Source organism: Phaenicophaeus curvirostris, chromosome 4 (assembly GCF_032191515.1).
Source record: "Phaenicophaeus curvirostris isolate KB17595 chromosome 4, BPBGC_Pcur_1.0, whole genome shotgun sequence".
Taxonomy (NCBI): domain Eukaryota; kingdom Metazoa; phylum Chordata; class Aves; order Cuculiformes; family Cuculidae; genus Phaenicophaeus; species Phaenicophaeus curvirostris.
The window spans coordinates 77,843,477-77,859,141 of NC_091395.1; positions in this window are offsets into that span (position 1 = coordinate 77,843,477).

The following is a 15,665-nucleotide window of genomic DNA, read 5'->3' on the forward strand; positions in this document are numbered from 1 at the left end:
ATTGTTTGGGTATTTGGGATTTTCTCTTGGATTCATGTGTACCATAGCTAAAAACATTTTCTCTATACTTTGTTGAGAGTCATTTCTTAGTGATCAAAGCTAATCCTGTGCCTTTATTTTTTTTTTCCCTGCAAGCAACCAAATGGAAGACATGTGTGGGCTTTAAGTCTGTCCATCACTTTAAGATCATGAGGGAAAGCTTTGGAGATTGAAAGTGTGTTGTGACCTCCTCACAGCTTCTGGAAGCAAAGAGGTGATGAGGACCAACATCTCTGGGAAACATCCTACTGCAGCCAAAGGAACCAAGCTGGATCCAAGGCAAGTTGCATTATAAGACTGTCTGGGAGCTTACAAAACTATCCTAGATAGGATATTGAAACAGCTTAGTGATTGCCATCTTCCACATCTACCTTTGCCTTACTTCTCTGGGGCAGGGAAGTGTGAGTCCCTCTTCATAGAAACCTGAGTCATAAAGAAGCAAAATGACTTCCCCCAGGTCATGGGCTCAGAACGGCTCCCAGGATGACGAAGACAGGATGGAGACATCCTGAGCCTCAGCAGTGCTGCAACCTTACCTCATCCGCTCCCCTCCATCTGACCCTTGTCTGAGCTGTGGGTGTACAGTCACTTCTGCAAAACACCTCTGTTTCCCGGAGCTCTGGTTCCATGCAAGCCTAGAATCATAGAATCACCAGGTTGGAAGAGACCCACCAGATCATCGAGTCCAACCATTCCCATCGATCACTAAACCATGTCCCTCAGCACCTCATACACCCGTGCCTGAAACACCTCCAGGGAAGGGGACTCAACCCCCTCCCTGGGCAGCCTCGGACAGGGACCAATGACCCTTTCTGTGAAAAAGTTTTTCCTAATGTCCAGCCTGACCCTCCCCTGGTGGAGCTTGAGGCCATTCCCTCTCGTCCTGTCCCCTGTCCCTTGGGAGAAGAGCCCAGCTCCCATCTCTCCACAACCTCCTTTCAGGTAGTTGCAGAGAGCAATGAGGTCTCCCCTCAGCCTCCTCTTCTCCAGGATAAACACCCCCAGCTCTCTCAGCCGCTTCTCTTGTTCTCCAGCCCCCTCACCAGCTTCGTTGCTCTTCTCTGGACTCGCTCCAGAGCCTCAACATCCTTCTTGTGGTGAGGGGCCAGAACTGAACACAGGGTTCAAGGAGCGAAAGACCCTGTGCAGACAGTTTCGTGCACAACTCCCACCCAGGCCCTACTGGTGTCCCAAAAGTAAGTTGAAAGGAACCTGCTTTGAGGAGCTCAGGCCACGGGTACGCTGCCTGTCCCTCTCTGTCACTCAGAGGTGGGATGCATCCCTCAAAGAAAGTGGCAATGGCCTTGCAGTCACTCAGCTTTTGTACAGTAACTAGAACTTTCACTGGGACAGGAAAATCATAGAATCATAGAATGGTTTGGGTTGGAAGGGACTCTAAAGATCATCCAGTTCAAAGGGGATGAAAGTACTCAGACATCTATGAGGTGATGAGGACTGGAACATGGTAAACAGCTTTTAGCAGGGAAAACCTAGCAAAGGACAACAGAGAAGTCTGCCAGTTCAGCTGTTCTGATGGGGCTTCCAAACCCAACCTGAGAGCTGAAGCTGGATTCCAAATAAGACTTAAATTTTCAACCAGAAATGAGTAGGAAGCCAGGAGACAGGAGCTGGGTCCAACCTCCTCTTCTCAGAAAATGCTTGCTTGGCTACCTTTAGCCTGGAGAAGAGGAGGCTGAGGGGAGACATCATCACTGTCTACAACTACCTGAAAGGAGGTTGTAGAGAGATGGGTGCTGGTCTCTTTTCCCAAATAACAGGCAATAGGATGAGAGGAAATGGACACAAGTTGCACCAGGGCAGGGTCTGATTGGTTATTAGGAAAGATGTCTTTACTGAGACAGTGGTGAAGCATTTGAAGAGGCTGCCCAAGGCAGTGATGGAGTCACCATCCCTGGAGGGGTTCAAAAAACGTATAGTTGTGGCACTTTGGGACACGCTTTAGAGGTCTTTTCCAACCTCAGTGATTCTACATGGTGGTCACTGGGTCACCTTTGTGCCTGACCTCAGAGCCTCACTTATCTCCAGTCTTGGCTCATCAGCACAGCTATTGACCAAACACAGGGCCTGGATGTGGTGGTGGAGCAAGGGGCATTTAAGGACCTGCAGCTGCAGAGGTAGGAAGGCAAGGACTTGGCTCGGGAGTTGTCTCCATCTCACCTCCTGCTCATTTCTTATGCTGAGGAGATGAGCACTGCACAGGGCACACCACCAAGGCTGATGTGAAATGAAACCTACTGCCAGGTGGCTGGAAAAGTCCCTGTTTGGGTTTCCAAAGAAAACCATAGGTTGGGTGGACGTGTTGTTTTATTAAACCCTGCTATGCACTCTTCTTCCCACCCCCATTACCCCACGCACCTACCTTCCTATCAGAGGTGTTTCTTCTCCCAGAGAAGAGCAGGCTGGGGGAGAAAAGACTCTCAGCACCATAGGCCACCACAACTGCTCTCTGACTCAAACCTGTGAAGGGCTCAGAGTTATTTGTGTTGATTGAGGTGCTCAGACAACTAAAGGGAATGTGCTCAGGCCACCTTCCTGGGACTGCTTTTGGTCAATGATCCCCTTGCATCTTTTGTTTTCTCCTTTTCTTGCATGTTAAGCAGATGGCCTGGAGAAATTCCAAGCTGCTTAATTACCTTCTGCCTACTTCAAATTCCCTCCTGCAGTTTCTCCAGGAGGAATTACTCCTAATTTCTTCAGCTGGAAAAGGGCTGAAGTCATGGTCCACTTCTGAAAGGACAGAGGAAGGAGAAACTTCTTCAGGGTGGGTATAGACCTTGTCAGTGGTCATCCACCCTTGTGTCCTTCTCACCTTGATCAGTATTTAACGGTCCAGCTGTAAACCCCCTTCACAAAGATCATCAGGCTCTCAGGGCTCAGCTCTGGCAAGCTCATGAGACAAAGCTCTCTCTTACTGGGTGCAGCTGGCTGGTCTTCACCTGCAATCTCAGTCCTGCAGTTATTTGATAGTTTATCTCTTATATACACAGAGTAAGTGGTTAAATGAAGACACCTATAGAAACAAGGGCTCCGTGCTCATGCAAGTCTTTCTTTTCTCTGGGTTCCTTATCTAGCTTTTCTCCATTTTTGTTCTTCTCCCTGGATAACACATGTCTGTGTGTCCTCTCACTTCCTCCTAAATTGGGGGTCAGGCATGTCTAGGGATGCGTGCAGCTTATTAATGATAAAGGTTCATCTCTTCAGCCTCCACTGGGATCTTTTCCCTTTCATCCTCCTTCTCTCATCTCTTCATGACAAGTTTGGAGTTACTGGAGAGGTACAGGGCTCCAGTAGTTATGATGTTCAGTTCTGGGCCCCTCACTACAAGAAGGACATTGAGAGGCTGGGGTGCATCCGGAGAAGGGAATGGAGCTGGGGAAGGGGATGGAGAACAAAGGTTCAAGGAGCAGTTGAGGAACCTGAAGTTGTTTAACCTAGAGAAGGAGGCTGAGGGGAGACCTCATCACTGTCTACAGCTTCTGAAAGGAGATTGTAGTGAGGTGAGTGTTGGTCTATTCTCCCACATGACAGGCAATAGGATGAGAGGAAATGGCCTCAAGTTGCAGCAGAGCAGGTTCAGATTGGACATCAGGAAAAAATTCTTAATGGAAAGGGTTCTCAGGCCCTGGCAGAGGGTGGTGGTGGAGTCCCCATCCCTGTAGGGGTTTGAAAGCCGAATAGGTGAGGTGCTCAGTGATGTGGTTTAGTAGTGGACATGTATGGCTGGGCTTGATGATCTCAAAGGTCTTTTCCAACCAACCAATTTTATGATTTTGTGAATACTTTTAAGACATTTTGTGATGCACTGCACTGGCTTCCTCATACTCCTTACGCCGTTGCTGCAGCCTTCATGAAGAAGGCAGACAAAGCCAGGTCTGTAAAGGTGATGCGTCTTTTATTAGGTCGACTCTTGTAGATGTGCGTGCTCACAGACACATGCTCACACCCTCCCTATAAACCTTGCCTCATTAAAACTTCCCAACACTTGATTTGCCTCTTCTGACCACCACTCCCTCAAGGCCTGTCTGCACCCATACCTGGCAGCCCTCGCAGGGCAAGGCGGACAGTACCTGCCCCCACAGGCTCAGAATGTCTGGATGCTTACACAGCCCTTCCCTGTCCTCCAAGACTTCAGGGCCCCTGGTATCATCTCTCTCTGCTTTCTTATCCTTATACCCTTGGAGGAAGCCTTCAGATCCAGCTCAGAGTCACGGGCAAACAAAGAGAGAGCCAAGGAGTGAAAGAGGAGAGAAATGTTGAATTATAGAATTATTTGGCTAGGAGGAGACCATAAAGTTCATCCCATTTCAAACCCCCAAGTCCTTCTCCACAGGGCTGCTCTCAATCACATCATCCCCCAGCCTGTACTGAAACTGCAGAATGCCCCAACCCAGGTGTAGACCTTGCACTTGGCCTTGTTGAACCTCATGAGGTTCACACAGACCCCCTTCCAGGTCCGTATGGATGACATCCTGTCCTTCTGGTGTGACAACGGAACCACTCAGCTTGGTGTCATGTGAGAGGGAGAGAAGAGGCAACCTTTTCTTTCTATTCATGTGCAGTTGTGAAGGATGGAGCAGTCCAGACCTCCAAGGCACTGGCCTCAAGCACGGGGCCAGTCAAACTTGTCAAACATCATGGGATTGTCACTGGCAAAACCTTAAAGATGGTCAATGTCACCTGTAGCAAAGGCCTTTTGCTCTCCCTACTCTACAGGCAAAAAGCAACCCCTCATGCCAACCTCTTCCCCCACCTACCCCTCACACAGAGTCTTACAATGACCTGCAGAAGGCAGCTCATGGACCGACCCTGGATGTGCTGGACTGGAGCACTTGGTGGTGACCATAAGGCCAACTCCATCCTGGTGCAGGAAGAATTCTGATCCTGGGGAAGATTGGCAGTGTTAAACCCTGTTGTTGTAGTATGGTTTTGCATGAGTTCTCCTCCTGCAGACAGGATTTGGCCTCAAGAAAACCACAGCAAACAAGACAGGTCCCTATCAAATTAATCCTGTGGAGCCTACCTCCAGAATCATAGAATTATAGAATAGTTTGGTCTGGAAAGGACTTTAAGGCCCACCCAGTTCCAAACCCCTGCTGTAGACAGGGATACCTCCCACTGGACCAGGCTGCTCAAAGCCCCATCCAACCTGACCTTGAACACCTCCAGGGATGGGGATGCCATGACTTCTCTGGGCAACCTGAGACAGGGTCTCCCCACTCTCACCATGAAGAATTTCTTCCCAATGTCTAATTTAAATCTTCCCCTTCCCAGTTTAAAGCCATTTCCCCTCATCCTATCACGCGAGGTCATTGTACAAAGTCCCTTCCCAGATTTCTTGTAGCCCCTCTTCCTTCTCAGATGCCAACAGTTAGCTTGAAAGAAATATGGAACAATCCTTCCCATAGGAGAAGGCATAAACCCCTATGTGCCCAGGTGGCCAAGAAGGCCAAGGGCATCTGGGCTTGGATCAGAAACAGCGTGGCCAGCAGGGCCAGGGAGGTTATTCTCCCTCTGGACTCAGCACTGGTGAGACCGCTCCTCGAATCCTGTGTTCAGTTCTGGGCCCCTCACCACAAGAAGGATGTTGAGGCTCTGGAGCGAGTCCAGAGAAGAGCAACGAAGCTGTGGAAGGGGCTGGAGAAGAAGAGGAGCGGCTGAGAGAGCTGTGGGTGTTTATCCTGGAGAAGAGGAGGCTGAGGGGAGACCTCATTGCTCTCTCCAACTCCCTGAGAGGAGGTTGTGGAGAGGAGGGAGCTGGGCTCTTCTCCCAAGGGACAGGGGACAGGACGAGAGGGAATGGCCTCAAGCTCCACCAGGGGAGGTTCAGGCTGGACATTAGGAAAAAATTTTTCCGGAAAGGTTCATTGGTCCCTGTCCGAGGCTGCCCAGGGAGGGGGTTGAGTCCCCTTCCCTGGAGGGGTTTAAGGGCCGGGTGGACGAGGTGCTGAGGGACATGGGTTAGTGATTGATAGGAATGGTTGGACTCGATGATCTGGTGGGTCTCTTCCAACCTGGTGATTCTATGATTCTATGAAGATGAGGAAAAGAGGCTTGGCCAGCACATCCGCTAGCTCCTTTAATACCCTTGGGTCGATCCCATCTGGCCCCATAGACTTGTGGACGTCTAGCTGGGCAAGGAAGTTTCTCACCACCTCGTCTTGGATCATGGGATCCTCATTCTGTTCCTCTAACTCCTGGGTTTGTACACAGAAGGAACAACTTTCTTTACAATTAAAGACTGAGGCAAAGAAGGCATTAAGTACCTCAGCCTCTTCCTCATCTCCTGTCACTGTTGTTCCTTCTGTATCCAATCGGGACTGTATATTCTCCCTAGTCCTCCTTTTATTGTTAATATATTTATAGAAAGATATTTTTGTTATCTTCCACGGACTTTGCCAATCTGATTTCTAGTTGGGCCTTAGCCCTCCTGATTTTTTCCGTGCATGAAAAACTTTTGCCACTGTTTAGGAAGATCATTTCTTCCAAGTCCTGAGCCACTGATGGAGACAGTCCCTCTAAAGAATGGTTTAAAGATGGATGGTCATTTTAGATGGGCCATAATAACCATAATTTAGACAAGATGAAGCACGCTTAGCACTTAAATGAAAAATGAGGCTTAGCCTTTCATTCAGACATGTTTCTGGTCATCCCAGTGGGGCCATGCACTTAAATAATGAGTTGTTGAGTTGGGAGCTAAACCAAAAAGAACTTGTTTTTTTCAAAACAGAAGTTTTGAACTAAGGCAAGAAGAATAAAACCAAAAAACCACAAGATTCTCAACCATACAAACTGCTAAAATTCACTTTCAGGATGAACAGATTGTATCCTTCAACCAATAAAGTCTATAAAAATATTCCCATAAGTATATTTCAGGTGGGGAACAGAATACAGATGGGCAAGTTGAAACATTTCATTTCGACTTTGTTTCAGTTCCCTGAATTTAAAGAAAAAAATAAGCTGTTACCAAAAGCAGCACAAATAATGGACCTGAATTTAATATATATATATATATATGTATATATAAAAGATGCCACCTGGGGTCCTTTGTCCAGCTCTGGAATCCCCAGCATAAGAAGGAGATGGAGCTGTTGGAACAGGCCCAGAGGAGGCCATGGAGATGATGCTGGGGCTGGAGAACCTCTGCTATGAGGCCAGGCTGAGAGAGTTGGGTTGTTCAGCCTGGAGAAGAGAAGGCTCCAGGGAGTCTTTATAGTGGTCTTCCAGTACCTGAAGGGGGCCTGGAAGAAAGCTGGGGAGGGACATTTTCCAAGGGCCTGGAGCAACAGAATGAGGGGGAATGGCTTTAGATTGGAATGGGGAAGATTTAGATTGGACATTCTTCACAGTAAAGGTGGTGAAGCCCTGGCTCAGGTTTCCCAGGGAAAGGTTGGCTGCCCCATCCCTGGAGATGTTCAAGACCAGGTTGGATGGGGCCTTGATTCACCTCTTCCAGTGGGAGGTGTCCCTGCCCATGGCAGAGGAGTTGGAATAGGTTGATCTTTAAGTTGCTTCCAACCCAAGCCATTCTATGATTCTATTCTATAAATAAATATAAATATCATTTGTTTGTTTGTTTGTTTTTATTGACAAGTAAACTACCCCCTGAGAGAAACAAAGTGGCCCAGCTATGGGAAAGATTCCTTCAGGATTTATGTGGCCTGTTTGCTTTGACAATCTCTACTTCTTTGTTATTTTCTCAGTCTCATTTTCCATTTTGTGTGGGAAATCGGTGTGATATTGCTCCTCGTGTGGATGGTGGCAGCTCCTGCTGGCTGTTTCTTTTCTCTCCCAACTGTGACACCTGGAAGTGCTCCACTGAAGACAGATGCTGTCCTTAACCCTGCCACAATTTGTCTTGCCCTTTCTTACCCACAGATTGCTAAACTCTCCAAAGCCTTTGGAATCACTTGGCCTACCACACCCTTTGCCTCCACACCCCTTTCAACACAATCCCACACCTTCTCCATCTCCCTGGGCTCCTTCCCCAGGCCTTGAACTCACCTTCTTCTGCCGGCTCTCCTCTAAGTTCTATCACTTTTTTGGGACACCTCCTACTCCACCTTCTCTGCCTTGACGTTTGTCTTGGTCCCACCACTAAAAAATAGCTGAATTATCTCTTTAGGGTCATTGGGCATTGGAACAGGCTGCCCAGGGAGGGGGTTGAGTCCCCTTCCCTGGAGGGGTTTAAGGGACAGGTGGACGAGGTGCTGAGGGACATGGTTTAGTGATTGATGGGAATGGTTGGATTCAATGATCCAGTGGTTCTTTTCCAACCTGGTGATTCTATGATTCAATGATTCTATGAAATGTTGGTTGCTAGTACTAAGCAAACTGGGTGCTCCTCTATGATAGGTGTGCTAGAAGAAGATAGAAAGGTCCTGCAGAAGGATCATTAATAAAAAATTGAGCAGCTGAGGGACCTGGTTTATCCTGGAGAAGAGGAGGCTGAGGGGAGACCTCATTGCTCTCTGCAGCTCCCTGAGAGGAGGTTGTAGCAAGGTGGGTGTTTCTTCCTTCTCCCAAGTAACAAGTGACAGGATAAGAAGAAATGGCCTCAAGTTGCACCGGGGCAGGTTTAGATTGGATATTAGGAAGAATGTCTTTACTGAAATAGTGGTGAGGCATTGGAGGAGGCTTCCCAGGAAAGTGGTGGATTTTCCGTCTATGGAGGGTCCAAAAAATGTATAGACATAGCACTTGGGGACATGGTTTGGTGGGCACAGTGGTATTGGGCTGATGGTTGAACTTGATGATCTCAGTGGTCTTTTCCAAACTTAATGATTCTATGATTCTAAAGACTAAGTTGTTGTCCCAGATTTTCCAATTTAAGCAAAACCATCTTCTTTTCTGGATCACACAGAGAACAAAAATATCTTAATTCCAACCTGATCCAGATCCTTCAACTCCCAGACGGTGGTACCTGCCATAACATTGCAGGAGACAGTGAAGTGGTGGCACCTCATCTCCCTTTCTGGAGCAGAGCTGTCCAACTGAGAGCATCTTGCATCATCTCTCAGCCTCAACTCCACACCAAAGTGACTTATTAGGTGGGCGGCTTGTGTCAATTAATTAGTTAAAATCTATAAAACGTTTTGAATCATCTGCGGTGATCACAATAGCCAAAGCACCTTTCCATTCTTAATTATCTTGCTGCAGGGAGCTGGAATTGTCTTGCCGCTCCATTATATGGCCAGGAAAATTGAGCTGGCAGGAATTCCTCTCCTGAAAGATGAACAAATCACACAGCCAGGCTTAAATTCAGGGATTTTCCACTTACTCATCCTGAACCCAGCCTAAAGGTCCTTACTCAGCTCTTACCTACCTTTCACCTGCAAACAATATTCTTAATGTCAACAGGGGTTTCCCTACCTAGGAGAGAACAAAAACAGAGGAAAGGTCAGATGTGCAAGGTCTGGTTTCTTTCCCAAATACAGAATGGACTGAGGCAATGGTTCATCCTACATTACTGCAGGCACATGGCAGAGATGATGAAGGTTTGCAGGTCTTCCCAGAGCTTGGAGTTTTGCGTTTGTGTGGCCTGGTGCTGTCTTTCTCCTGAGAACATAGACTTGGAGGAAAGGGGGACAGGATTTGAAGATGGGTCCATGCTAACAGCAATATTACATTGGCCAGTACATGCTGACTGGCCAGCGGGCTGGTAAGTCTGAGGTTAGAAAAGGTCCTGAACTTTCCCTTTGAAGGTGCACAAGTTCATGTCTGTGTTTTGCACCTACCTATTGCTTTTCACGAGGTTTATAGACAGCTGGTATCTTCAGTGTTTCTCTCCTCACTACAAGTGAAACCAGTCAATTTAGAAGAAGTCACAGAATAATAGAATCGTAGTATGGTTTAGGTCAGAAGAAACCTCGAAGGCCATCTGTTTCACCACCCTGCCATGAGCTGGGACACCTCCAACTGGACCAGGGTGATCAAGCGCCATCCAACCTGGCCTTGAATACCTCCACAGATGGGGCAGCCACCACTTCTCGGGTCCTCACACTGTACCAGGGGAGATTTAGATTGGCTATTGAGAGGAATTTCTTTACTGGATGGGTTGTCAAGCACTGGAAGAGGCTGCACAAGGAGGTGGTTGAGTCACCATCCCTGGAGGTGTCTAAAAGACAATGAGTAGATGATGTACTTGGGGACATGGTCTAGTGGTGGACTTAACTAGGCTGGATCACTGGTTGGACTCAGTGATCTTAAAGATCCAACCGAAACCATTTTGTGATCCTATGATCACAGAATCGTAGAATAGTTTGGATTGGAAGAGACCTTAAAGATCATCTAGCTCCAACCCCCTGCCATGGGCAGGGACATCCTGCTCAGTCAGGCTGACCAAAGCCCCATCCAACCTGGCCTTGAACACCCCCAGGGATGGGACTACCAGGGAGAAGAGACCAACACCCACCTCGCTACAACCTCCTTTCCAGGGATGATAAAGCAGGAAGGCTGCAACCAGACCGCACAAGGCAGAGGCAAATTTAGACACCATCCATGGAATAACCTGGTCAGAGTATGGGTTTATTAAACCTTTCATGGAACAAGAGCTGCTATTTAACTGCCACCACCCCACCTTCCCCTTCTCTCTCCCAGCAAGCCTTTGTGAGAACACAGACACGTCGCACCTAACTCTGAGCAATTCAAATCAAGCCCTGATCCAGATGTGGAGCTCAAGCAGGGTTGGTCTGGGCTTACAAAACAACAACAAACAGAAAACCTCCTAGTAGTGAAGGAGAGAAGATCGCATGGACGAGGGCATTGGAGGGGAGGGGTGGGGTCAGCCTTTGCCTTCCTTGGGGCCTGGAGCATCACACATATTCTTGCAGAGACAGTAACCGAATCCACATGGCGCACAGGCCTTGGCAGATGAGTATAATTTAATTGAGTGAGCCCCATACCTGAGGGGAGAGGGAACTTGTTTATTTGGAAACAAAACTTGTTTTTCTCTTTTTTTTTTGGTTCGTTTTGTTTTAGCCCCAAGGCCCTCTCAAAGTTTGTGCCAAGGCAGTGTGCACGAGGCCTGTCTTTTTTTAACCCTGCTTCTACTGATTCACACAATAAGGCAGGGCAAATAAATGTTTTTCTAGGTATTATGTCCAAAAGAGACTGTTAGAGATCTGTCAAAGGCTTAAAAAGAAGAGTATGCAATTCTCAGCTTCCTCGTTGCTTCCATGAATGATTGAATCATAGAATACTTTGGGTTGGATGGAACCTTAAAGATCATCTAGTTCCAATCCTCCTGCCTGAAGAACACATTTGTGTTGCCATCTCTTCTCAGGTCTCTGAAATAAGAAGGGGACAATTTGATCACAGTTCCTGTGAAGCTGGTGAAGAAATGATGGGAGAACACATTGAAGGTGAAAGAGAAGAGATTGAGATGAGATCTTAGGCATAAATGTTTTCCTGTGAGGGTGGTGAGACCCTGGCCCAGGTTGCTCAGAGAAGTTATGGATGCCCCATCCCTGGAGGTGTTGAAGGCCAGATTGGATGGGGCTTTAAGCAACCTGGTCTGCTGGGAAGTATTTCTGCTCATGGCTGGGGGATTGGAACTTCATGATCATCAAGGTCCCTTCCAACCAAACCATTCCATGTTTCCATAAGTCTGTGACATCTCACTTTTGCTGCTCCTATTCAGAAGTCAGAGAGGAGATGGTCTGTACATGGCTATTGGTGTGAAATTCTTCAAAGAAGTATCAAATTCTTCATGCAAAATCAAAAAGAAGCTTGTTTAATGACTGCTTTATGAGGTGAGTACAACAAAACTGCACTGAAAACCTTTCCTCTCTGGAATCCCAAACACTTGGTTTATAATATTGGAGCTAATCATAATTGTGCACTTTCCTCATAACTTGGATTCTGTTCGACCTACCAGCAAACAGGAAACGGAGTTAAAGAGAGACTAAGTGGCAGGGTCAACGTCAAAGGAATCATTTGCAAGGAAGATGTTTCTGTGGGGTCGTTTCCAGCTCATGGTCTTGCGAGCACAGAGGCAGAGACAACAAAAGGTACAAAGGACTTAGAATTGTAGAATCGTAGAATAGTTGGGGATGGAAGGGACCTTAAAGATCATCTAGTTCCAACCCACCTGCCATGGGCAGGGACACATCCCACTGTCAGGCTGCTCAAGACCCATCCAACCTGACCTTGAACACTCAGCCTGTCCATGTCTGGGAGGTTCTCCAGCCCTCAGATCTTCCTTGTAGCCTCCTCTGGACCCATTCCAACAGCTCCATCTCCTTCTTATGTTGAGGATTCCAGAACTGGGCACAGGACTCCAGATGGGGTCTCACAGGAGAGGAATAGAGGGGGAGAAAATCTGTGAGGAAAAGCCATGGAGAAGCTGGATGCAGTGCAAGTGCCATGTATAGGCAAGGCAAACTCTTGCTCAATCCCTAGGGAAACTTCAGTTTTCATCTTCTCGCAGGCTTCACCCTATCTCTGGATCCAGGATGCTGTCAGATGGGAGACCAAAGTCCTACAAATTCTTGCAGCAATTTCCACTTGCTTGTGGATGCAGCAAAGACGCATTCAAGGTAGCGCCAAGGGTGGAGATATTTAATAAACGGTGCCTTTGAGCTATTCTTCGTATCAAAACACTATGATAAAAAATTACAAATGATTAGAAACTCTGCCAAGTGGTTGCACAAACAGCGCTGAGGCAAGGAACCTGAAAGTGCGTCTCCGTTGGGTGAAACGTGCTGTCAGCAGGGAGGACACCAGGCCCTCAAAGAAAATGTGGTAGAGTGAACTTTTAGTAGGTGACAGTTCAAAAGGAAGATGAGATAGCAGGATATTTTTGGAAGAGAAATTAAATACCTGTGACACAGGTCCCAGATAGAGAGATGCTACAGGAGATGACTAGTTGCTCTAATGGGCCTAAATTGCATCTAGAGCAGAACGTGAGGAAAGAAAACACTTTAATCAATGAGAGGTTTCAGGCTGAGAGATGAATGAGGCTCTGGGTGTGCAAACCTTCTCACGCTCAAGCACCATCTCAAAACGGTGTACGGGACTACAAACACCTCATCCACCCTTTAAGTCACTGTTGGGTACTGTAGGTGTGTTGCAAATCCATACTCAAATTCTGTTGGGCTGTCCTCCCACCTTGTCATCAAAGGTCAGATTTGCTTGCCCACAGAGACATCTGGTGTCCCAGGAGGCATTGTGGAGTATCTTGCCTCCAGCTGGTTTGCCAGGATAAGTAAGAATCTCTTGTAAGTAGAGTTGCGTGAGGCTGAGGGTTGGGGTTGTTCAGCCTGGAGAAGAGAAGGCTCCGGGGAGACCTTAGAGCAGCTTCCAGTACTCAAAGGGGCTCCAGGAAAGCTGGGAAGGGGCTCTTGGTCAAGGATAGGATGAGGGAGAATGGTTTGAAGCTGTAAGAGCAGGGCTGAGATGAGATCTTGGACAGAAATGTTTTCCTGCAAAGGTGGGGAGGCCCTGACCTAGGTTTCCCAGAGAAGTCATGGCTGCCCCATCCCTATGTGCATACAGAAGTGTTCAAGGTGAGGTTGGATGGAGCTTGGAGCAACCTCCTCCAGTGGCAGGTGTCGCTGCCTATTGCAGGACGATCTTTCAGGTCCCTTCCAATCCAAACCATTCTAAAATTCTATGCACCAGGCCCATGTGGATTTCTCAGATACATTATAATGCATTAAACGGTACCGGATGTCTATGTTTGGACAACTGAATCCCACTATGGGATAAATATGGAAATTAAAATATCTAAATTAAGCATGTGGGCATAGGCATCATTGCATAAATCAGGTGCGTAAGGCCTCTTCTTTGAATAAATGGGGATCTAAGGCTCTCTTGATTATCTGCACATAGGTGTGTGATGCTGAGATGCTCTAAGGCTTGTGAGATATCTTCATGGGTTTGGCATAGGACCTGCAGGAGACTTGTGCTTTTCTGGACCATCCATTGGAGGCCAAGTGGAATATCCCACTGTGGCTAAAATAACACCACGTGGTTGTGTGGGCAATCAAGGGCATCCCAAGTCAATCTCTTCAATGAAGAGCTACATATCACCCCTCTGGCATTGCTCAGGACACCTGACTCTGGTGCTTGTTAGAAGATGTTCATTAGACACCTTCTCAGCATGCTGGGAGCTTGTGCACTTAGCGGACACGTGCAGTCACCCAGATGTTTGTGTTGTGACCTGTGGTCTGAATTCTACTCTAAGTCACAGGGAGTGATTCCCTGAGCATGAGCGTTCAATGGGATGTGCTGTGCTCTGTGGAAATGCCACTTAGATAACTCTTTCCTTCAGTGTCTTGTGAAACCACTACCTGGGAGGGATCCACAAAACTCGCTAAAGTCAGGATATTGCTGTTATTGCTTCCGCTTTATCTACAAAGCTTGGTAACCTTCCAGATTTGGAAATTAGAGTGGTTTAACGTGATTCGTTCTTAGGAAATCCATTCCTTATCACTTCCTTACCCTCCGGGGTTGAACAAGGTATGTTCAACCAGCTATTATGTCAGTATCTCTGTTGATGTTGACGTTAAGGTGACCACTCTACAATCACTTGGAGTTTTCTTCCCTGCCCCTTCTTTTTTTCTTTTCAAAGGCAGAGCTCGTGACCACCTTTCCACTACTTCTCAAATTCTCATTTGTGTGCTTGTGCACACTTCTCTTTGGAGGACTCCAGCTGGAATGTGTAGGATCTCAGGGCCCAGAAGGCAGGAGTTAAGGGCAGAACTACAGTGTTGTACTTTATCTCCCTGTCCTCCCAGGCTGAGACTGGAGATTCAGGCAAGTGAAGAGCTAACAGCTCAGAAGGCCAACCGTGTCCTGGGCTGCATCAGAAGAAGTGTAGCCAGCAGAGTGAGGGAAGGGATTCAGACCTCTGCTCTGCTCTCATGAGACCCCACCTGGAGTCTTGTGTCCAGTTCTGGAATCCTCAACATAAGAAGGAGATGGAACTGTAGGAACGGGTCTACAGGAGGGCATGAAGATAATCCGAGGGCTGGAGAACCTCTGCTGTGAGGACAGGCTGAGAGACTTGGGTCTGTTCAGCCTAAAGAAGAGAAGGTTCTGGGGAGACCTTAGAGTGGCCTTCCAGTACCTGAAGGGGCTACAAGAAAGCTGGGGAGGGATTTTTGACAAGGGCCTGGAGAGACAGGATGAAGGTGAATGGCTTTAAATTGGAAAGGGGAAGATTTAGGTGAGATCTTAAGAAGAAATTCTTCACAATGAGGGTGGTGTGGTGCTGGCAAAGGTTGCCCAGGGAAGCTATGGATGCCCCCATCCTGGAGCTGTTCAAGGCCAGGTTGAGTGTGGCCTTGTGGGGCCTGATGCAGTGGGAGGTGGCCCTACCTGGGGAAAGAGGTGAGAACTGGATGATCTTTGAAGTCCCTTCAAACCCAAACCATTCTATGATTCTATGACTTTGCATCCTTAGCCATCTGGGCACTAACTGTCCATCTTATGAATTTGGATGGTCCTAGCAAGAGTACAAGAGGTTGGTCGATTGATGTCTAGATTCCACAGTGATGGGTGCATTAGGAACCTGTAGGCTGGAAGATTAAAGAGCTATTTAAAAAGCCCTGCCCAGCAAATAGAGATGCACTCATACTTTGTATTAAGGGCATGGGCTGGCC